Consider the following 24,522-nt stretch of genomic DNA (forward strand, 5'->3'; position numbering starts at 1 on the left):
CCTTGAGTTCAGGGTACAGAATCAGAGAGACAGTCACAGTCATGCCCATTCTCGTTCCAGATGCTGACCCCAGACAAGACTCTGAGCCTCAGTTTCCCCATCAGAGAAATGGGAGACAGCCAGGCTTTCTTGTTCAGCTGTGCATTGCACTCCCTAAGAACAGATGTGGGAATCTTGCCCTGTAACATTTGCCCATGAACAGCCACGTAGCAGCAGTTTGGAGGTCCTCTGGGGCCCAGGGACAAGGAAGGCCCTCCCTAGGGGGGTCTCATCCTTCTGCTGACCCAGGAATGTTCTGTATGATTGGAGGGGAAGTGGAGCAGGTGCAGTGTGACATCCCTTCTCCCCCCAGTAGAAGGGGCTTAATGTGGGATAGACTGGGGTGCACTCTGTGCTGGGAGCCCTGTGACCCCACCCAGGACTGCTTCTCTTGCTTTCATTCTTCTCTCATTCATTCACTCATCTTTGAGCAAACATTCACTATCCCTCTGTGTGCCCATGGCTGTGGCTTCCTCTCCTGGTGTGACCTGCCATGATCCCTGTCCATGTGGCATCTATGTCCACTCTCTGACTTATGGATGGGCCCTGAACTCAGCGGGACTGATGGGATTCAGGAACCATTCACTGTATTAAAGGAGAGACTCAAGGATCAAGAAAGTAAAAGGGCCAGCCTGTCATGTTAACATAAAGAATGACATTAGAAGTTATGGAATGTGATGGGGCAAGCATTGCGGCATAGCAGGTAAAGCTGCCACCTACAAAGGCAGCATCCCACATGGGCAGCAGTTCATGTCCTGGCTGCTCCACTTCCAATCCAGCTTCCTGCTGATGCACTTGGTAAAGCTGCAAAGAATGGGCCAAGTGTTTGGGCCCCTGCATCCATGTGGGAGACCTGGAGACAGCTCCTATCTCCTGGCTTTGTCCTGGCCCAGCCCTGGCCATTTTGGCCATCCAGGAATTGGATTGGCAGATGAAACATCTTTCTCTCCCTCTCCCCGCCCCCCGTAACTCTTTAAAATAAATAAATCTTTGAAAAATAAAATTTCCAAGTATCATGATTATGCATCCTATTTTCAAAGACTTGAGGAGAGAGAAATGTGTAAGGGGGCAGAACAATTATGATACTTAATGAATTTAGGAGTTTATGAGCTTTTTGTGAGTTGCAAAATTAAGTTTTCTGAATGAGTATTTAACTAAATACATCAAAAACATACATAAAATGTAGTCACAGTTTGGGGGTTCCTTGGAAGAGAGACCCTCCAGGCTGAAATGAGCCCCCTTTTTTACCTATCTATAATCACACTAGCATGGATAACACAAGCCACCTCCTTAGCTGGTACTAAAAAATCTGGACAGCTTAGATAAAAGTAGATTTTGCTCTGTGGATAATCACGTGAGGTTTATTACATTACATATCTCATCTTGGATTTCTCAGGGTGTCCATCAGCACAATGTCACAAAATAACAAATACAATCTAATAAGTGGTTAAGTCACTTTCTCTCTGGTTGAGTACCTAGAGATGTTAGCTGATTTGATTTAATTACAATTAATTTCAAGCTATGCATGCTGAATACGCTTATTCCTTTAGCTGCCAAAAACCATAGGAAATAGTCTGTCAGAAAATTTAAATTACCTGATATTTTTGACTAAAACTGAAGTAAAACCAATGGGGAGACAACATCAGTCATTTATAGTGAAGCTCCAACAGAGAAATCTAGACTGCATAATAATTAAATTTGCTATTGGACAGCGTTTTTAAATACATTATTTGAAAAACCAGGTCTTTAGGGATAATAACTGAAACAAGTCATTTATAACAGTCTCCACTTCTGAAATTCAAGTACCATTAATTGTCTGTGATTTTCAGCAAAGACCTGTGATGAGAAGTCATCACCAAACGGATGGGTGAGGTTGTATGCCAGGGCTGGGCAGGGCAGGTGCACTGAGCCAGGGATGATAGATCCAGCTGTAGAGTGACTGTGCTGCCAACAGCAATGTGGACTCTGCCTATCCTGTTCTGGTTTCTGCTCGAGTTGTTTACCCTCTTGTCCATAGATTCTGTCAGCCTAGGTACCTGTTCAATAGATGAACTTCTGCTTCAGTTAGCCATGTTGGCTTTGCTAGCAAGCAGAAATCCTAAAACTACAAAACATGATTAAGGAAGAGGAGCTACAGTACATAAGGGAACAGGAAATTTTTGATTTGTTCAGGTGCCAGAGATGGAGAAGAAATAAATAAGAATCCCACTAATTTTTCTAGCTGAGAAATTGGCAACTTTTCATAGGTAGTGTGAAATAGCTGACAAAGCAGTTGGCTTCTATACTGCAGAGTGCTGAAGCTGGCACGTAAAGGGAACTCAGAAAAATTAATGATGTTGGAACATACTACATATGACTATTTCATTGTACAAAAAAAGGAAGGAAGGAAGGAAGGAAGGAAGGAAGGAAGGAAGGAAGGAAGGAAGGAAGGAAGAGAGGGAGGGAGGGAAAGTGAGCAAGCTAGGGGGAGGGAGGGAGGAAGGCAGGGAGGAAGGCAGGGAGGGAGGCAAATAAATCTATCTGGGCAGGTGGTAGATCACTTGAAAGTTGGAAGTTTAAGCATGACTAAGCCGTTGGAACCACCACCACCTGGACTTCCTCTTATCTGAACTAGTACATTTCCTTGATTTGTTGGTTGAACCTGTCAGTTACTTTCTATCAAATCTATCTTACAGGTTTACCAAGGAACTTGGGTCCTCATCTGCTCAAGGAGGAGGAGGATCTGTATGTGTCCTGGTGCCTAAAAGGAAGCAAAAAAGGGAGCCTCATCGATTCCCTATGGGCGGGTGAGTTATTTTAGGGGCCAGGCATTCCAACACTGGGCTGCCCAGGCAAGAGTCTCACACTCTCTTCCTTAGATCCACTCAGGGACTCCCACCTCCTGGGTCCTCGGCCACTTGTTTTTGCCCAGTTTCCATGGCACAAACCCATAGTGCCCCGCCTCTTCCTCCTCCTCAGCGTCTCCTCTCCACTGCTGTGAGGGCATGAGAAGCTGTAGACTCTTAATGACCAACTGTATGCACCTGGGAATATGGAATTATTTCCTGTGAAGTTATCCCCCTGATGGGTAGATCTTTGACCAGTAGGAAATGGTGGCTTCCAGATAAATTCTTCTCTTTGCTGTCCCCAGAAAGACTTTCCAGAAATTCTGTTCATGTGGCCTCTCCAAAAATGGTCTTGTGAGACAGTTGCCTGGAAAGCTAATGGCAGCCAACTCTATAGCGCTTGTACTTGCCCTGGTTCCTTCTCAGTTTCATTCCTATTTCCTTACTTCCACTTCCCTGGGACTGCACTCCCTGAGAATGGATTTGAACAGAAGATTTTATTGCCTCTGTTTGCTGCAGAAGCTGCTCTGATAGAACCCTGACATTTAAAATATATCACTGGTTTCTGATCATCCTCTTATGTTTCACTCTTAGCCCACATCTTTCCTCTAAATTTAAATGTTGTAGTATTTTCATGTGTATCTGACAGCTTTACAGGTAAGGCTACATATATTAAATAATTTAGGGGCAGTCTAGGAAACAAAGTAGTATTTTTCTGGATCCAGACCCAAAGAGAGAGGTCATTTTATTTTCTAACATTCTCTAGTCTTGATGGATTTTTTTTCCCCATTGCTGGGCTGTGGCATACCCATTGTATGTGTTCCTAATCTGTATTTTATGTTATTTGAAAGGCAGAAAGAGAGAGAGAAATTTCCCATACAGTAGCTCATTCCCCAAATGCCCACAATGTCTGGCCCTGGGTCAGACAGAAACTCAGTCATTTGGGGAGTGAACCAGCAGATGGAAAACCCCACCCCACCCCAATCTCTGACTCTGTAACTCTGTATCTCAAATAAATAAAAATAGATGTTTAAAAAATACAAGAGTTTATTCATTATATAAAAGAGTTGTCTATATTTGAAACTCAACAATAAATGGAAAAAGTGTTAACTTTTCTATTATTATTGCTTATTCAAAAGATGAAGCTGCAACTATGATTGGTTTATAGCAACATAGGTTTACAGTAGGTTTAAAAATGGAGCACCATTTCTCTCTGTCTCTCTCTCTCACTGTCCACTCTGCTTGTCAAAAAAAAAATGGAGCACCAAATGTTTTAGAAATTCATATTATTCCTGACAATTAATTACTTAGAATTATAGTGAAAGACTCAGTAAGCAACAGATGTTCTTATTTTTATTCATAAAATTAAGAGTAATCCCATTATTGGCAGACTATTTTATAAAATGCTCAATAACCGGAAGAAGACTTCGTTTATCTTATCCTGTGAAAGGAGGTAAGTTGACTCTCAAGGAAATGAGTTGAAATTACTGAATTTTTTGTAGTGTGATTTTTTAAAGATTTATTTACTTATTTGATAGTCAGAGCTACACAGAGAGGAGAGGCAGAGAGAGAGAGAGAGAGAGAGAGAATCTTCCATCCAATGGTTCACTCCCCAATTGGCCGCAATGGCCGGAGCTGTGCCAATCCGAAGCCAGGAGCCAGGAGCGTCTTCCAGGTCTCCCACTTGGGTGCAGGGGCCCAAGGATTTGGGCCATCTTCTACTGCTTTCCCAGGCCACAGAAAAGAGCTGGATCGGAAGAGGAGCAGCCACGACCAGATCTAGCGTCCATATGGAATGCCGGCGCTTCAGACCAGGGCGTTAACCCACTGCGCCACAGCGCCGGCCCCTTAATTTGATATTTGAGACTGTTGAACACTACTGCTGAATTTCAATTCTATCATTTGAAATTTTTACTTAATATGTGAGACTTTCAAACACTACTATTAATTTTTTTTATTTTAAAAAATTGAAAACTAAGAAATAAAATTAAAATATTATGAAGTTATACGAACTCCTTTCAAATATATTTTTTTTTTTTTTTTTGACAGGCAGAGTGGACAGTGAGAGAGAGAGACAGAGAGAGAAAGGTCTTCCTTTGCCGCTGGTTCACCCTCCAATGGCCGCCGCTGCAGCCGGCGCACCGCGCTGATCCTGGCAGGAGCCAGGAGCCAGGTGCTTTTCCTGGTCTCCCATGGGGTGCAGGGCCCAAGCACCTGGGCCATCCTCCACTGCACTCCCTGGCCATAGCAGAGAGCTGGCCTGGAAGAGGGGCAACCGGGACAGAATCCGGCGCCCCAACCGGGACTAGAACCCGGTGTGCCGGCGCCGCAAGGTGGAGGATTAGCCTATTGAGCCACGGCGCCGGCTCCCCTTTCAAATATATTTAACAGGTTAAATAAATCCTTTAGCTGGAAGAAATGAGTTTATTGACATAAAATAAGGCTTAATGAGAGTTATAGAGGGTTTTACATGATTTTAAAGTAATCTTGCCTACAGAATTCTCAGATTTTTTGCTTTTGCACTAATTATATAATGATTGACTTAAGCTTCTGATCTGAAAATACACACTCTCAGCTTTACACTGTTACAAAGATTTGATGATGACATTTAGAGATATATAAAATCTTTACAATACCATTTTCCATAATTTATTCTTTTTTTAAAAAAAATGAACATACTAGCCAGCATTTTCATGAAGTTAATTAACCTCAAAAATGACTTTGAGAGTCAAACATAAATTAATCCTTGTAACTACAAAAAGCTTGGATCCATCAAATATTTTTACATACTTGAAAGAGAGAGAGAGAATATTCTATCCATTGATTCACTCACCAAGCAGCTCCAACAGCCAGGACTAGGCAAGGCCAGAAACCCATCTGGGTCTCCCATGTGGTTTGCGGTGGCCAAATACTTGAGTCATTCTCTTCTGCCTCCCAGGAGTCACCAACAGGAAGCTAGATTGGAAGCATCAAGAGCCAGGACTCCAACCTCACTCCAATATGGGATGCAGATTTTCCAAGCAGCAGTTCAAGCCACTGCACCAAAACACATACCCCAACAAATATTATTAAATTAGCAGATAAACATGAAATTTGGGGAAATCATTGTCTTATTAAGATTTTTAAAATATTCTATTTTTTGTGCTTGAATTTGCATCTTACTATTTTCACAAAGGTTAGTTTCTCATCTTAACTATTTTACTGAAATAACACCTGTAGTCATTTTTAACCCCATGCCTGAAAACTCCAGTAAGTGAACTGTTGTGGATTGATTTCTAATATCTTTTTCTTCCTTTGTTTCTATTTTCTTACATAATAAAATAAATTGAATGACAGATTCCATGTGATGTCACATTCTTCCCAAGATTTTTTTCTTTCTTTCTTTTTTTTTTTTTTTTTTTTTTTTTTTTTTTTTTTTTTTTACCATTTTTGGTCAGAGGAGCAAGGCTAGCCAGTCAGAGTACCAGCACTCAACATAATCCAATCTGGGCTTGAACTTTTCAAAGCAGAGTTTCAGTCTTTCAGATACCTTTTTAGAAAGATTTATTTATTTATTTATTTGAAAGAGTTACGCAGAAAGAGAAGGAGAGGCAGAGAGAGGGAAGGAGGGAGGGAGAGAGGGAGGGAGGGAGGTCGGTCTTCCATCCACTGGTTCACTCCCCAAATGGCTGCAATGGCCAGAGCTGCGCCAATCTGAAGCCAGGAGCCAGGAGCCACTTCTGGGTCTCCCACGCAAGTGCAGGGGTCCAAGGACCTGGGCCATCTTCCACTACTTTCCCAGGCCATAGCAGAGAGCTGGATCAAAAGTGGAGAAGCCGGGTCTCAAACCAGCACCCATATGGGATACCGGCACTGCAGGCAGTGGCTTAACCCCCTATGCCACAGCACCGGCTTCTCAGGTACTTTTACAACTTGCCCTTATTGCTGAGGTACAGCCCCTTCTGCTAGAAGTTGTGAATGTTCCCAACACTGCACTCCACCTCCACCCCCACCAGCTCTGCTGGACCTAGAGATCCTGTATTGGTCCCCTTTCCTTAGGAGACAGCTCAGAGCTCCATTTGGCTTCCCAGCTACTTTGCAGCACACACACACTTTAGGGACATCCCATCTGTCTGGGATCTGCCTGCTTTGGTTTTCCTTTGCCTTTGCAGTTCACCCAATGTCTTAACTACAACATTCATTTGTCTAGTATTGCTAGACACACCCAGGGGGAGGCTTAGTCTTCAATACACTGTCATTTCTAGAAGTCCAAGACCAGTCTGGTTATTCTAGATACTACCATTTAGCATACAGAGGTGCAGGACAGAGTCCTCCGTTCTTGACCTTGTCTGAAAGGAATGTGCACCAGGACCCTACACACATGCTTCATCAGTAGTTTCTCAGCTCCCACTGCTTCCTCAATCTACCCATCGTCTTCCTGGCTCTTATACTTTGGGAGGGGGCTTCAGCGAATAATGCTGTAGCAGCGGTGGCATCAAAGTGTTTCCATTCAGGTTCTAATTCAAGATCCCATCTTGCATCAGATACTAAGATTCGTAATGAATATTCCTGTTGAAATAGCTCGGGAAGTCTGAAGGTTATCAAAGATCCCCTCCGTCCAGCTCACAGAGCTACCACAACTGTAATGATCATGCATTTGAGTGGAACTCTGTCATTTGGAATTGCTTTCTCATTTTTTTTTTTTTTTGACAGGCAGAGTTAGTGAGAGAGACAGAGAGAAAGGTCTTCCTTTTCTGTTGGTTCACCCCCCAAAGAGCCTCTACGGAAGGCACGCTGCGCCGATCTGAAGCCAGGAGCCAGGCGCTTCCTCCTGGTTTCCCATGTGGGTGCAGGGCCCAAGCACCTGGGCCATCCTCCACTGCCTTCCTGGGCCACAGCAGAGAGCTGGACTGGAAGGGGAGCAACTGGGACAGAACCGGCGCCCCAACAGGGACAAGAACGTGGAGTACCAGTGCCGCAGGCAGAGGATTAGCCTAGTGAGCTGCAGTGCCGGCCTTTCTCATTTATTTTTACACAAATTCCTTAAAGAACAAAACAGACACAGAGAGGCAATTTTCTGGTCACAAGGCTTGTTAGCAAAAGCCATCATTTTTTTTTGTTAAAAGATTTATTTATCTGAAAGACAGAGTTACAGAGAGCAGAGGCAGAGAGAGAGAGAGAAAGACAGTCTTCCACCCACTAGTTCAATCCCCAAATGGCCACAATGGCAGGAGCTCCACAGATCTGAAGCCAGGAGCCAGGAGCTTCTTCTAGGTCTCCCATGTGGGTGCAGGAGGCCAAGGACTTGGGCCATCTTCTATTGTTTTCCCAGGCCATAGCAGAGAGCTTGATCAAAAGTGGAGCAGCCAGGACTCAAACATGCCCAGAGGGGATGCTGGCACTGCAGGTGGTGGCTTTACCCACTACACCACAGCACTGCCCCCCCCCCCCCAAATTCATCTTAATATATAGTTTTATCTTCCACAACACCCAACTATACTGTATGTCTGGGACTGGAACAAGTGGATAGTTTCTGATTTCCCATATGAATAAAGCCAAACAAAAGGTCTCTAATGCTTACTATCCAAGGGCAATCACCTAAGGAGGCCTCACCAAGTGGCCAGGTGGCTCTCACACATCAGCCTTTATTCCCTTTGTGATTCCTACCCCATCTGGAGCCTCTGCAGCTCTGATGCAGTTGACATTCTAGTGGAAAGGGGCAAAGCCCATTCCCTATGATTTCCTGATTTTATTTAACCCCAACACTTTCTTTTCCTCTCTGCAGTGCCCCCATTATTGGAAGGGATGGGCTTGCCTCTGGCCATAGTCTCAGAGTGGAAGCTAATGCCCCAGAAAGCACCATGCACCAGGCTTACTGCCCTCTGCTCCTTTTGGATGCAACTCAGTGGCCAGTGCAGGTGCCCCTGCCTCTCTACCAGGTAAACTTAGTTGACAGTTCCCAGTAAAGGGAGCACCTCCCCTGCCACCCAATGAATGAACATCCAAGAAAAACTGAGTAGCCTTCCTTGGGTTTCAATTCAGTTACCCCACCCCACCCCCTGCCTCCATTCACATCTGTGGGAGAGGTGATTAAGCCCAGAATTGTCACTCCAAGCTTTGGTGACCTCAAGAATTCTTTGCCTCAGCCGGAGCTTTTGCTTACTTGTGCTGTCCACTCATGGGTGCCCACATGCAAAAGCACTCTCCAGGCCATGGGACACCTTTTTTGTGGGGAATTAGGTCAAGCCCAGCACTTTGATTTTTCAACATCTTCTTTGGTTTCTTTTTAGAATTATTTTATTCTTATTATTTGAAAGACAGAGTTACAGAAAGAGGTAGAGCCCGAGAGAGAGAGAGAGAGAGAGAGAGAGAGAATCTTCCATTCCACTGGTTCATTCCCCAAATGTCTGCAACGTCCAGAGCTGATCTGATCCGAAGCCAGGAGCCAGGAGCTTCTTCCAGGTCTCCCACGAGGGTGCAGGGGCCCAAGGACCTGGGCCATCTTCCGCTGTTTTCCCAGGCCATAGCAGAGAGCTGGATCAGAAGAGGAACAGCTGGGACTTGAACCAGTGCCCATATAGGATGCTGGCACTGCAGGCTAGGGCTTTAACCCACTGTACCACAGCACCAGCCCCTTCTTTCTTTGATTTCATTGCTCCTTTACAATCCATATGTAATCATTTGGTGAGTCAGTACCCTAAATGGTCTATGATCAAACATATGATTAAGCTCCTAACATTAACCCTTCAAAAACTAGAAACCATGGCCCTCAGTCTCCTACCACAAGCCTCAGACATTGCCAGGAGTTCAGCAAAAAAGAAAAACACACACTGGCTTCTAGACCTTGTATACCAAAAGTTCCCTGGGGACATGTGACTGCCATGTCTGTGTTCTTTTTAGAAAAATCAATCAATTTTCACTTTTAGCAAACCCTGCAATTACAAGAGTGGAGATGGTAACAAGAAGAAAAGTAAAATCCTGTGGAATTGAAGAAAAAAAAACCTTTTTTTTTTTTTTTTGCTTATTTTTGGATATCCCAAGAGAATTTGAATATTTTCTAAAGGGAGGAATTGGAGCTCTACAAGTTTGGATTTATAAAAAAGAGACAAGGCATTTCAGTGTGGGGAAACTGTCACACACATATCATTAATTTAAATATCCTGACTTTTGTTCAAGATAGTTCCTTAATCCTTACTCTAAGTAAACCCACTTAGCAGGAAGAAAGAAGATTTGCTATGTCCCATTATTTTTGCTGGCCAGGTTGAACACTTCTTTGGAGAAACAACTCAGGTTTTTAGGACACACTTCAAAACAAAACATATTTGAAAACAAGATTGCTTCTACCTAATTTCTTGTGTGGATCAAATTACTTCTTTTTCTCAGAATCAAGAGTAGCGGCCTCGTGTGGGAGCCTCCCAGTGGAACAGCAGAACACTCTGTTGTATTTCCTGAAGACAGCCAAAAGGGTGATCAGGACAGAAAGGTTGGCTTCAAAAAATTCCAGAATTGTGTGTCAGTAAATATTTACTTGATATGTTCTCGATGTGTGTGTTTATTACAAAGTACAATGAAGTCTATAGAACAGCTTATGCCCAGTAGGATTAGAGAATAGCAAGAAAACTCAATGGAGAAAAAAAATATTCTGTCCTAGCTATAAAAAATTAATTTAAAATATATAGGCTCTCAAACACAATCTTCATTTCTAAAGATGTTATATTTATGCTTCTAGAATACACTCACACATTTTTTGACCATTAATATTTCCAGCACTGCTACAAATTTACTGTAGAAATGAACAGTTTGTTATCTGTATTTGTCTTGCAGTATACAGGGTAAAATGGAACTGATATGAATAACAATGATTCTTTGTGATTTGTTGAACTGAGATGTATACTTTAAGCCTGGGTTTGTTTCTATGTTTTCTAAAATGGTGATGGTCAGAAACTAGAAAACCAAAGTCCAACTGATTTTTCTTCCTTTGAGGATTTATTTATTTGAAAGGCAGAATTAAGGGGGTGTGGGGGGTGTGGGAGAGAGAAAGAGAGAGAGAGAGAGAGAGAGAGAGAGAGAGAGAGAGATATCTTCCATCCTCTGGTTCACTCCCCAAATGGCCACACAGGCTAAGGCCGAGCAAGGAAAAGCCAGGAGCCAGGAACTCCATCTGGGTCTCCCATGTGGGTAGCAGGGGCTCATGCACTTGGGCCATCTGCTGTCTTCCCAGGTGCATTAGCAGGGAGCTGTATGGGACACCGAGCAGCCCGAACTCCAGCTGGTGCCCCAGTATGGGATGGGATGCCAGCATGGCAAAGCCATGGTTTAAAACTCTGCATAACAACACTGGCCCCTTTTCTTCCTTTAAGAGAGAACTACTGGGACCAGTGTAAGCCTTAGCAGTTAAGGCGTCCTCATACCACACGAAAGTACCTGGGCTTGATGCCTCACTCTGGTTCCTGCTTCCAGCTTTCTGCTACATGCATACTGGGAGGCGGTGTGATGCAGCAAGTGGATGGGTCGCTTCTACCCCGTGGGAGATCCAGGCTGAGCTCCTGGCTCCTGGCTCCGGCCTGACCCAGCCTTGGCAGTATTTGCAGGTATTTAGGGCAAAGAACCAACAGACAGAAAATCGCTCTCTGTATGTCTCTGTCTGCCTCTGAAATAAATAAATGTAAAAATATTTTAAAGAAATATTTTCTCCCTGAAACAAGGGGGTTCTGAAGAGATTTATAGCAAGTTTATCAGATACTGCTATATATTTATGTAAAATTGTCCATGACTATCAACAATGCCAGCTTGCCAAACTCCGCAAGTAATCACCACGTGCTGCACCCTCATCACACCCCTCACAAAATCCCCAGGCTGCCACGCTCAGTTTTTGATTCAGTCATGTTGCAAGATGCTCAAACACAACGAAATGTCAGAGCATCCGGACTCAGCATGTCCCTGTGCCCTACAGAGCAGTCTGTCTCCTCAAAGCCTCAGCAGCCAGGGAACCAAATCCATGTCAGAACCAGGTTTCTCAGAAGCCAGCCCTGACCCTTAGGCCCTTGCTGCAGAGTCCATGACCCAGGCCTCTGTACTTCACTCTCACATCTCAGGCTATACCTTATAGGGCAGCACTTAAAATAAAATAAAATAAAAATAAATTTTAAAAAAAAGGGGGCAGCACTGTGGTGTAGCGGGTAAAGCCACCGCCTGCAGTGCCTGCATCCCATATGGGTGCTGGTTTGAGTTCCAGCTGCTGTACTTCCACCCAGCTCTCTGCTATGGCCTGGGAAAGCTATAGAAGATGGCCAAGTGCTTGGGCCCCTGCTCCCGTGTGGGAAACCCAGAAGAAGCTCCTGGCTCCTAGCTTCGGATTGGTGCAGCTCCGGCCATTGTGGCCATCCTGGGAGTGAACTAATAGTTGAAAGACCTCTCTCTCTCTCTGTGTGTAACTCTGACTTTCAAATAAATAAATTTAAAAAGAAAAAAAAAATGTTGGAAAATTAGGAGTCATTATCCCAGGTTCTAGTGTTGACAATCAGCTTTTGAATCTTGGCTCCCTCCCTAGCTCAAACATTGCCTGGCTACCCTCAGGCATAACCTTCTTCATAGGATATTTTAAACTTTCATTCTCACTATCTTTATGGACAGAATAATTCACAGGCATAAAACACACACATTTAAAGAATTTTTTTTGTTTGTTTTTTTGTTTTGTTTTTGCTTTTTTTGACAGGCAGAATGGACAGTGAGAGAGAGAGACAGAGAGAAAGGTCTTCCTTTGCCGTTGGTTCACCCTCCAATGGCCGCTGCGGCTGGCGCGCTGCAGCTGGCGCACTGCGCTGATCCGATGGCAGGAGCCAGGTACTTCTCCTGGTCTCCCATGGGGTGTAGGGCCCAAGTACTTGGGCCATGCTCCACTGCACTCCCTGGCCACAGCAGAGAGCTGGCCTGGAAGAGGGACAACCGGGACAGAATCCGGCGCCCTGACTGGGACTAGAACCCGGTGTGCCAGTGCTGCAAGGTGGAGGATTAGCCTGTTGAGCCACAGCGCCAGCCCTAAAGACTTCTATGTGCTGGTTCACTCCCCAAATGCCTGCAACAGCCAGGGTCGGGCCAGGTCAAAGCCAGGAACCCAGAACTCCATCTAGGTCTCTCCCCTGGGTGGCAGGGGCTCGAATACTTGAGCCATCATCGGATGCCTTCCAGGATGCACATTAGCAGGGAGCTGGATCAGAATTGAAGAGCTGGGACTTGAAGCAGCCCTTTGATATGGAATGTGACCCAAGAGGCAGCTTAGCCTGTTTCACAACACCTGACCCATGGTTTTTATTATTTCCCTAATAATTAACGATGTCTCACATCTTTTCACATGCCACAGGATCACTGTGTATCTTCTTCGGAGGAATGTCTATTCTGATCATTTGCACATTTTTTTAACTGAGCTGTTTGTCTTTTTATTATTGAGTTGTAAGAGTTCTTTATATATTCTAGATACAGGTCTATAATCATATTTGTGATATGCAATTTTTTCCCTTGGGAACTGTGTTTTCACTTAACTGGTAAGTGTTCTTTCAAACAGAAACATCTTGGGGCAGGTGCTGTGGTGTATTGGGTTAAGTCTTCACCTGTGGCACCAGCATCCCAGGTAGGTGCCAGTTCGAGTTCCGGCTGCTCCTCTTCTGATCCAGCTCTCTGCTATGGCCTGCCAAACCGGTAGAAGATGGCCCAAGTGCTTGGGCCCCTGTACCCACGTGGGAGACCTGGAAGAAGCTTCTGATTCCTGGCATCAGATTGGCCCAGCCCCAGCTGTTGAGGCCATTTGGGGAGTGAACCAGCAGATGGAACACCTTTCTCTTTGGCTCTCCCTCTGTAACTCTACCTCTCAAAACATTAAAAAAAAAAAAAAAACAGAAATATTTCATTTTGATGACCTCCAATTAATCTATTTACCCTCCCCCCTTTGTTTCCTTGTGCTTTGGGCATTTAGATTTACTCCTGTGCTTAAGAGAATTTTTAGTAAAAGATTAACGTATGAAAATTCTGGACATGTAAATATCAGCAGAAATGATGATAATAATGGATTATTAGTGAGAAAAGTTGTCCAGGCTCTACCTTCTGCCCTTATCAGATTTCCCTGCTCTCCACCTTCCAAGAGTTTCCTTTCACTTGGACGGGCTCTGGCCTTCATTGCAGATTCTTCCTCATACACTGCCTCTGGGTGTCCCAGGATCCTCAGTTTCAAGCCAATGGTGCAGACTAGTGCTTCATCCAGTTTCAGGACTGCTCAGCAGGGGGCGTCAGAGAACCAGGGGAGAATCCCCTTTTCAGAAAAGCAAGCATTCATCCAACAGTGTCTACTGTTGTGTGAGTGCCAGCTGCCTGGCATCCTTTGTGTGAACACTATTGCTAGTCCCTGGAGTAGCTGCAGGCATGAACTGATAGCACCTCCATGTTACAAAAGAGGTTTCAGAGACGTTTTGTAACTTTTCCAGCATTTCCTGGTTCAGTGTAGCAATGAAGGAACTGGGCTTGGACTCCAAAACTTACATTCCTTTTCTATGTTGCCCATCCTCACCTGGGGATGGTGGGCAACAAGAAGCAAGAGTTCCGACTTCCTCTTCTTTAGTAGCTCTGGACAGCATCAACACATGAACAGAATTGTGTTAAGAAACAGTGTCCCGGACAAAGGGGACACGCTGCAAGTCACACCCCTGACTCTAAGCACCTACGAGATGAATGCGGAAGGCACAAGAGGCAGCAGGTGCAGAGGCAGGAAAGAAGTCGTAATGCCTCAATAAAGTCAACTTCAACATTCTGTTACCTTAGTCACATGTTCCGCCCTGGCCTGGAGTACAATGTTGATAACAGCTAAACCATGGCTTACTTTAGGGGAACTTGAACCTGATCAATTCCCCTAAGGCACTAGACTTAGAATTGGAGCATCACCCACCCAATGGACAGTACTTTCTCAAAATGTTCTTTGGGTCCCCTTGCAGTGAGATTATTAAAATGCAGACCCCAGTGCAAATCACCAGATTGACATCCAGTCTTGGTGCCTGGCAACTGCATTTCTATTTTTTTTTTTTATTTGAGAGGTACAATTACGGGCAGAGAGAAGGAGTTAGAGTGTAAAAGGTCTTCTATCTGCTGGTACATTTCCCAAATGGCCAAAACAGCCAGAGCTGGGCTGATCTGAAGCCAGGAGCCAGGAGCTTCCTCCAAGTCTCCCACACAGGTATAGGAGCCCAAGCACTTGGGTCATCTTCCACTGCTTTCCCAGGAACATTAACAGGGCGCTGGATTGAAGTGGAGCAGCCAGGACTCGAACTGGCTCTCATGGGATGCCAGAGCCACAGGCGCTGGCCCCCAAGCTGCACTTCTAGGGAGCTCCACACTAAAAAGCAAGGAATGGTAAGAGGGTTGGTTACTGCCTCACCATTGCACCTCACTTCTTTTTATTTATAAAAGAGAGAGAGAGAAAGAGAAAGACAGGATCATTCCATCCACTGGTTCACTCCCAAATGGCAGCAACAGCCAGGGCTGGGCCAGGCCAAAGAGCTTCTTCCAGGCTGGGCCAGGAGCCAGGAGCTTCTTCCAGGTCTCCCAGGTGGGTGGCAGGGGACCAAGCACTTGGGCCATCTTCTGCTGCTTTTCCAGGTGTGTTCGTAGGGAGCTGGACCGAAAGTGGAGCAGCCAGGACTCATTTGGGATGCTGGTGTTGCAGGCAGCAGCTCAACCCACTGCACCACAGGGCCGGCCCCACCCTGGACCTCACTTCTTATCTTTAAGAAACACCATCTCTCTTTCGAACTCCTGCTCACTGATTCTGAGTTATTAAATTATTAAAGCAGAAATTGATAAAGGTAGTAAAATTTCTTTACTTTGGCACATGGTAATAATTTTAACAGCCGAGGTGGCTGTTTTGCCAAGTGGTTAAGCTTCCCTTTGGCAGGCTGCACCTGCGGTTGAGTCTGGCTCTGACCTTGATTCCAGTTTCCTACTAACACATATCCTGTGAGCCAGTGTTGGAGCTCAAGTAGTTGGATCCCTGCCACTCATGTGGGAGACCCAGATGACAGGTTCCTGGCTTCAGCCTGGCCCAGCCCTGGCAGGCATTTGGGGAGTGCACACAGCAGATGGACGACTCCTACCGCTGACTCTCTGGCTTTCAAGTAAATAAAAACAAATTTTTTTTTTTGACAGGCAGAGTGGACAGTGAGAGAGAGAGATATAGAGAAAGGTCTTCCTTTGCCGTTGGTTCACCCTCCAATGGCCGCCGCGGCCAGCGTGCTGCGGCCGGCGCACCGCGCTGATCTGATGGCAGGAGCCAGGAGCCAGGTGCTTTTCCTGGTCTCCCATGGGGTGCAGGGCCCAAGCACTTGGGCCATCCTCCACTGCACTCCCGGGCCACAGCAGAGAGCTGGCCTGGAAGAGGGGCAGCCGGGACAGAATCCGGCGCCCCAACCGGGACTAGAACCCGGTGTGCCGGCGCCGCTAGGCGGAGGATTAGCCTAGTGAGCCGCGGCGCCGGCCAATAAAAATAAATTTTAAATTATGGTGGCTAATACTTCCATCTCACTTAACGTGGGGTCAGGGACTATTCTAAGTCCTTTACATAACACTGAATCCTCATAACCATCTCAAGTTGTTGCCACTGCTAATTTCAGACCTATTACACAGAAGAGGAAACAGAGCTTAAATAACTTGCACAAGGTCAAGGTCATGCAGCTTATCATTGATGCAGCCCAAATTCAAGTCGACAGACAACCTAACTTTGAAGTCAAACAACACAATTCTTTCAAAAAATACCCTAATACCAAAAGGCCAGAAAAAACAAACTCATGTGTCCATCAATAGGGGACTGGTTAAAGGAATCCTGATTCCTCCACGGCAGCACAGCTGTAGAAAAGTTGGAAGCTCTGAGCTGAAAGTCATGGTGCAGAATATTAAAAATCAAACTCCTTTTAAAAATTGATTTTGGGTCTTCACTTAGTATACTAAGTTGATTTTCTGTATAGAATTAAAAATAAATCTTAATGAGGAATGGGATGGGAGAGGGAGTAGGGAGATGGGATGGTTTGTGGGTGGGAGGGTGGTTACGGGGAGAAAAACCACTATAATCCAAAAGTTGTACTTTTGAAATTTATATTAAAGTTTTCTATAAAAAATTACTTTGGGGAGCTCGGTATGTACTGAGAGGTGAGCCCTTGTCATATGAGTTGACAATTTTTTTTCTCAATTTGTCGTTTGACTTTGATATGCTTATAATTTTCATAGAAGTTATTTTTGCTTTATGTATTCGAATTAATCTTTTATGTTATGGCTTTTGGATTTGGAGTCATCACGAAAAACACCCTCCCCCACATCAGGGATGTAAAGGAATCCTTGCAATATATTTTTCCTTCTGGTGATTTTAGGGTTTGATTTTTAGGGTTTCGTTTTTAAAATATTTTCTCTTAACACACAGCTGAGGTATGGAATGAATTATTTGTGATTTCCACTACATAAAAAATTTTTATTTTATTTTTTAAAGATGTATTCATTTATTCAAAAGTCAGAGTTACACAGAGAGAGAGTTTTCCATCCACTGGTTCACTCAATTGTCCACCACAGCTAGAGCTGCACAGATCCAAAGCCAGGAGCTTCCTCTGGACCTCCCACATGGGTGCAGGGGCCCAAGCACTTGGGCCATCCTCTACTTTTTTCCTAAGCTATAAGCAGAGAGCTGGATGGGAAGTGGAGCAGCCAGATCTCAAACCGGTGCCCATATGGGATGTCGGTGCCCCAGGCCAGGACGTTAACCTGCTATGCCACACATACAGAGGGAGACAGAGATTTTTCACCTGCTAGTTTACTGCCCAAATACCCATCAAGAGCCAGGCTGAACCCAGGAACCAGGAACTCAATTCAGGATTCACATGTAGATGGCAGGGACCCAAATACTTGAGCGATAGTCTATTGCCTCCAGGGTGCCCAACCAGCTTGAATTGGAAGCAGAGCTGTGATTTGAACCTAGACACTCCAACCCTCACCCCAACAATACTCTTTAGCGAGTTGCCTCCTGTGTCCTACCAGCCAGAGAGGCTTTCTTTATCATAAAGGAAATCCTCCTACAGATTTGGGGTTACTTCTGGACTTTCTCCCTCTGGGGATTATGTTCTGCGAGGTGGCCAGAGGACTTTGCCATTACGCTCAGCTACTATGAATGTTCTGGAGATAAAATTGTGGCCTGTTTAATGTCCCATGTTATTGATAATGCCCCTCATCATCCTGGGGACATTGCAGAGGTAATGAACAACCTGTACAACCATGATTCCAGCAGCAAACAGATCCTGAGAATCAACAGTCCCTGTCCATGGGAGACTGCGACAGGCACTGAGTGAGATGTGCACACTCTCATCTTGCTGGCTGCTTAGCTGCCGACATGGACAGGCACCTCGCATCCCCATTTGGAGCACAGCAGCAGTGAAGTTTAGGATTAAATTCATCCTGGCCATGGCCCAAGGGACAGGCTACATGTAGTTCCCGATTTATGATGCTTTTTGACTCACAATTTTTTTCACCTGTTAAAAAGGACACACATTCACCAGAAAGTACACTGTGAATTTTGGTCCTTTCCCAGGCTCGCAAGATGTAGTCCTTACTCTCACGATGCAGGATAGTAGCACAGAGTGCAAACCCCAGGCAGCCACAGGATCCCAAAGGGAAACCATTAGCATGCCACAGTGCACCGAGTTGCTAGACTGTGATGTTCAGGGGGTTGGATGTATTAAGTGCATTCACAGAATTTCCAACCTATGATGGATTTCTTAGGCCACAACTCGATGTGAGCATCTGTGTCCTACTGAGGTCTGTTCACATCTCCTTGATGTTGTGTTTGTGTGGAAGTGCAGGGCCAGAGCCAGGCTTTTCAATCATCCAGACTCCTAGGCCAGGCCACTGCTGGCTCCCACGATCCATCTGCATTCTCCAGAAACCACATCTAAATGGCAGTTCAACTTGGACATATAGCAGGAATGTCATAGGGACCAGCCCAACAAAGTCACATTTCATGTTGCAAAGCCCCTGCACTGTGACCTAAAGTCCTTTTAAGTTTCCCCCAGAAAGCCCTGTTTGAAGAGGACATACATGCTGAGAGTTTCTCAACTTTGCAGATGTACCCAGGGTTTTACATTACGAGTATGAGGTCTCAAGGCCTGCGTGTGACTCAGCCACCAGTTCTCTTGGCTCCACCCCTGCCCCCAAGTTAAGCTGCAATAACCGCAGCTGGAATGTGTGTGCATGTGCTCTGTAGGCCTGGACAGCCGAGGAGAGAGAGGGGCCAAGAGAGAAATTACGAGGTGTGAAATGCAGCAGGAAGAAAAACACACTGAGATGACAAAAGCAGGTGCCAAGGGGCCTTTGTTCATGGCTCCCGCAGCTGCACGGTTTCTCAGCAAGCACACGCGTTCAGCTATGGCACTCTGTGGATGGATTTCAAGATCTGGTTTTTCAGAGATCAAAATCTTCAAGGACTAACCATAGTATAAAATCCCTATCCCTTTATTGCAACTTTCCAACCGACTGTCCGAGGATTCTCGATTCTCTAGCCTCTGCCTTTGGTTAGCAGGACTTCAGGAAGCTTCAAGCTTTCAAGACGGTCCCAAGTATCTCTCAAATGCCCTGCTGATTCAGAAACTCCAAGCGACCAAACAGGCAACAGTTCTGAAGATGACAGCCACCACACAACCCCATTGCACAATAAGCTTTGCCAGTGCATCCCGCAGATAAACACTGGGCTGTGACAGCTGGGCTGTGACAGCACTACGAGGGACTGCTACCAGGGCTCCATGCACCTGTCCTGTGGATCCCACAGATGCTCCAAATTCCCCCTCCACTGTTGTGGGAGGCCTCACGTGCACCTGTGTTCCCTGGCCTGGTCTTGGCTGTGCTTTAGCCTTCACAGCCTCTCCTTCCTCACCAGCTCTGGCTCACTGTGTAATGACAGAGGCCCACAGAAGGTATCACCATGGCTACCGAGGTCCTCATTGGCACTTTTCTCCACCCAGACTGCGACCCCCTGAGTGCACGTTCAGGGCTGTGTCTCAGCACCAGCATCCACGTGCGTTCTTCACACCTTGTGTTCCCCAGGTCCTGAACTGATTCATTTTTTAAAGATTTATTTATTTATTTGAAAGTCAGAGTTACACAGAGAGAGAAGAAGGAGAGAGAGGTCTTCCATCCACTGGTTCACTCCCCAGTTGGCTGCAATGGCTGGAACTGTGCTGATCTGAAGCCAGGAGCCAGGAGGTTCTTCAGGGTCTCCCCTGCAGGTGCAGGGGCCCAAGGACTTGGGCCATCTTCTACTGCTTTTCCAGGCCTTAGCAGAGAGCTGGACTGGAAGTGGAGCAGCTGGGACTTGAACCAGCACCCATATGGGATGCCGGCACTCAGGCAGTGGCTTAACCCACTGTGCCACAGCGCTGGCCCCAAACTGATTCATTTTTAACGTGATTTTCTATAATCTTCACCTCTGCACTCAAAGCAGGAACAAGACCTGAGGACTACCTGGGCAAGTGACAGAGGTGCCACCTCCCTTGTGGCCTTTCTGGACCCCTCTTCCTACAGGAGCATTCTATCCCAAATAGTTTCTCAATCCCTCCAGCAGGGGCATTTTAAGGCACCGCTAAGTCCTCAGAGAAACTTCTGTGAGTCTCTTGCTATTAGAATCAAAGCAACATTGAGCTAAAACAACCTTGAAAATTTCATTTCTTGAAATTTGCATTTTTAATATATAGCCTTGTAGGTATGGATCGATAGCTTCATTTTTCAATATCGGAAGCTACCTGTATTTCCTTCCAAATCTCTGGGGGGCAGATGAAGGAAAGGCTCTGAATCCCTGGCTAGCATTGGGCCTGATACTTGGTATGATGCATCAATCACATCTTCCATGTCCCACATCCAGTAGTTTTTTTCAAAGAGGCCTCCACTACACAATAATTATGTACTCAGGGCTTGCAGATTCATGAACCACCCAACATGCCTGCATTTCAGGGTCCCTGAGTTTACTGTCCCAGTCATCTGTACCTACTGTGCTTCACAATCCAGTCTCTATGCTTTGCAAGCCTAGTTTTCCACCAACTGTCATGTCCCTCACTACCCAGATGCAGAGTGGTGCAGGGGACCTCTGGACTCTGGCTGCAACACATCTCACCTGTGTGGCCTTGCACTGACCGTGAGCCTGGCCCCTTCACCTGTTTCCACAGGAGGGAGAAAATGTTAACTTCCTGCACCATGGGTTTGTAAGAATTACAGGAAAGAAAATGTACAGAGAATAGAATGTCAGGCACTCACCAAATATTTCCTAAGATTGTTACTATTCTGGATAAGGCACAGCATTGCCAGAAACTAAAGAACAGCCTTGTGACCCAAACTCTGAAGGCCCCTCTGAAGTGCAGAGTTGGAAGAACCTGATCCTTTTCCCTAAGTTGCAAACTGACTCCTGGTACATCTCAATAGAAACGCCATCAAATGTCCACACCCTTCGGAGCACCAAGACCAGGGGACCAGCGGGTAGACGGCCTGGAAGAACAGAATCTCCACTGTTCTATTTTTTTTTTTTTTTGACAGGCAGAGAGGACAGTGAGAGAGAGAGACAGAGAGAAAGGTCTTCCTTTTGCCGTTGGTTTACCCTCCAATGACCGCCGCAGCCGGTGCGCTGTGGCCGGCGCACCGCGCTGATCCGAAGGCAGGAGCCAGGTGCTTCTCCTGGTCTCCCATGGGGTGCAGGGCCTATGCACTTGAGCCATCCTCCACTGCACTCCCTGGCCACAGGAGAGAGCTGGCCTGGAAGAGGGACAACCACATCAGAATCTGGCGCCCTGACTGGGACTAGAACCCGGTGTGCTGGCACTGCTAGGCGGAGGATTAGCCTGTTGAGCCTCTGCGCCAGCCATCCACTGTTCTATTTTACCACTTACTAATGTATCTATCTAGAAAATCCTCCAGAACGATCGTTCAACGAACCTGAATGGATGTGTGGACTCATTTACGAAGCTTGAACTCACACCAGGTGAAAAGTCTCATGAGAAAAACAACTTGGGCTGATGTCAAAAGAATTTGCAAAGGAACATGCATGGGGAGAGGAGCCCAGGCCATGAGGCCTCCGGTACCTAAGAGCTGTGCTTGCCAGGGCCTCCCAGGGGTCCCCCAGCTGCTCTGTGTTCCAGATGCCTGGTGCACGATGGCTGTTACACTGAAGGGGAAGAGAGGCCATGGCACCCAAGGGACTGCTCTGTGCCTCCAAATTCTGCAGAGCTTTAAGGATAGGCCCTTCTTGAGACCCTGCCTTGTCTTACTCCTTTCTGATCACTGGAGCAGTGTGACTTAACTCCTCACTTTCCTTAAGACACATGCTCTTCTGGAGGGTTCTCAGAGCCTCTTTGCAGAGAGAGAGAGACAGAGAGAGAGAATATATATATATATATCATATATAGATATCTATATTATATATAGATATATATATGAAATCTATATAAAGATGTGTTAATTTATTTGAAAGAGTTACAGGGAGGTGGGAGGAGTTACAGGGAGGTGGGAGGAGTGGGAGAGAGGCAGGGAGGTGGAGAAAAAAAGAGAGAAAGAGAGAGAGAGAGAAAGAGAAATATCATCCACCTGCTGGTTCACTTCCTAGATGGCATCAATGGCCAGGGCTGGGCCAGGCCAAAACTAGGAGCCAAGAGCTTTTTCCAGGTCTCCCATATGGGTGGCAGAGGCACAAACACTTAGGCCACCTCCCATTGCTTTTCACAGGCCACGAGCAGGGAACTGAAAAGTGGAGTGGGGTGGTTGGGACATGAACCAGCGCCTATATGGGATGATGTCACAGGTAGCAGCTCTACCTGCTATGCCACAATGCCGGCCCCAGGTCAATTATAGACAGCTGGAAGCATCCTAAGTCTGGAACGAGCACAGCCTCTGCCCTGGGATGGTCCTGTCAGTGCCCAGGGCCACAGAGCCACTGTTTCAGCCAGCGGAGCCCTACCTGAATGCCCCCTTTCCTTCTGCTTCCCTCCGTTCCCGTTGCCTCACTCTGCAACACAGCTCAAGTCAAAGACAGGTAGAGAGCAGTCACCCTTGAGGGACAGGGTCTCACCACTGTCCCCAGATGACCCTTAAGCAGAAGGAGTTAGTGAATTCCTTCCAAGCTGCTGTTCACGTGTCCACTATGGACACGTGCCGTCGCATGGAATGTGGGATGCTGTTCTAGTGGGAACTCAGATCTGCCGTATAATCTTCAGTGTGTTGTTATCTACGTTGATGGCACGTAGCATCTGAACTTATTCTGTCTCCTCGGAGGGGACACTGTAATTTTACCTCAAATCTATTCTAGGCAAAACCGAAGTGACAGTCTGCTCCCAAAGTGCATGGATGGGATGGCTGCAGCTTTATGGCATGAGCTGAAAACCATCTTGAGTTCCCCCTCGCAAGGGATGATCCTGCTTCTCCTGTTTTCCTCCCCGACTCTGGTGTTGGTCTGGACATGGGTCATGCTAAAGCAACATCTGCATGGGAAATCTCTTTGCCTGGATGCCCTGGCTGAGCACTAGCTGTAGGCACCATGCACCATGCACAAAGCCCTGTTGTGCCTGGGTACTGAGTGGCTCCTGACCTGACGACGACTTCTGAGATTGGAATACGCCCCACTGAATGGTGATGGCAGGAACTCATCACAATCAATCATCATCCTGAAGTGAACACAAAGAAAAACAAATCCCAGACATGGAAGAGACCATCGATAGACCTCACACAGGGGTGGCAGAGTTCCAGGAAAGGAACGAGAAGCAAGACATACAATTTCCCCCCAAATAATGAGACAATGCTTCACATCCAAGAAACTCAAAGAACCTTGAACAAGATGCTAAAAGGAGAACTGAGAGCAGTTCAATCTAATAAAGTTTAGCTGAGCCAAGAAAAATGTTCACGACAGGGCAACATTCTAGAGCCAAGACGGTTCAGAAATGCACCTGATGGTTCTAACTACAGCAAGAGAAAAGGAAGCGACACAAACAGCGTTGAGTGTCTACAGAGGGTACTTGCCTTAAACGGCCTGGCTGAAGCTCAACTGCTGTAATTGGTTGAGAATCAATTATTGGGTTATAAGGCTGGACTGAGGTGAGGTTGCAGTCTGTTTAAACATACAGCTAGGTTACAGTTCACCATGTAAGAGGGCATCTTTGGGCCACTCCATCACCCAGGGCAGAGGCAAGTGAAGCCCATTTCACTTTAGCAAAGAGGAAAACATACACTTGCACCCACATCTATACCCAGACCCAGACCCAGACCCAGACCCAGACCCACCAGCCAGGCCATAGTAAACCAAAGGTGAAGAAAATATCCTGAAGACAGCTAGCAAAGAGAGACAAGATGATACAAAGCATACAATCAAGATCACAGCAGACTTACTGAAAACCATGGAAGGCAGGCAAGAGAGTGTTATATTTTTAAAAAATCACTAAGATTTTATTGTTTAGTGCAGCGTTAAGGATACACAGAAGAGAGAGGGTACAGAGTTCCATAATCCCAATCCACATCCCTTCCCGACGCAGCTTTTCCTAGCATGAACATCTTGCATCAGTGCAGTTGGTACAGCATGTTAAAGACACCACTTGGAGCTCCCACGTCCCATATCAGAGTCCCCAGTTTGATCTTGCTTCCA

The 24,522-nt window shown here is 46.0% G+C and overlaps 1 long non-coding RNA gene across 2 annotated transcripts in view; it reads right to left on the minus strand.

Moving 5' to 3' along the window:
• Window positions 1-4,403: 4,403 nt before the first annotated feature.
• Window positions 4,404-24,522, minus strand: part of LOC138845845 (uncharacterized) — a 69,598-nt gene continuing 49,479 nt past the window's right edge. The window contains exons 2-3 of one of the 2 annotated variants that reach the window (XR_016223043.1): window positions 5,698-5,900; window positions 4,404-4,711 (exon numbers count right to left, since the gene is read on the minus strand). This is a non-coding gene — a long non-coding RNA (uncharacterized LOC138845845). The remainder of the gene's footprint in view (window positions 4,712-5,697; window positions 5,901-24,522) is intronic. The other variant, XR_016223042.1, reaches the window with a different exon arrangement.

The sequence above is a fragment of the Oryctolagus cuniculus genome, chromosome 16 (assembly GCF_051225735.1).
Source record: "Oryctolagus cuniculus isolate XC-2025 breed Fujian yellow rabbit chromosome 16, ASM5122573v1, whole genome shotgun sequence".
Taxonomy (NCBI): Eukaryota; Metazoa; Chordata; class Mammalia; order Lagomorpha; family Leporidae; genus Oryctolagus; species Oryctolagus cuniculus.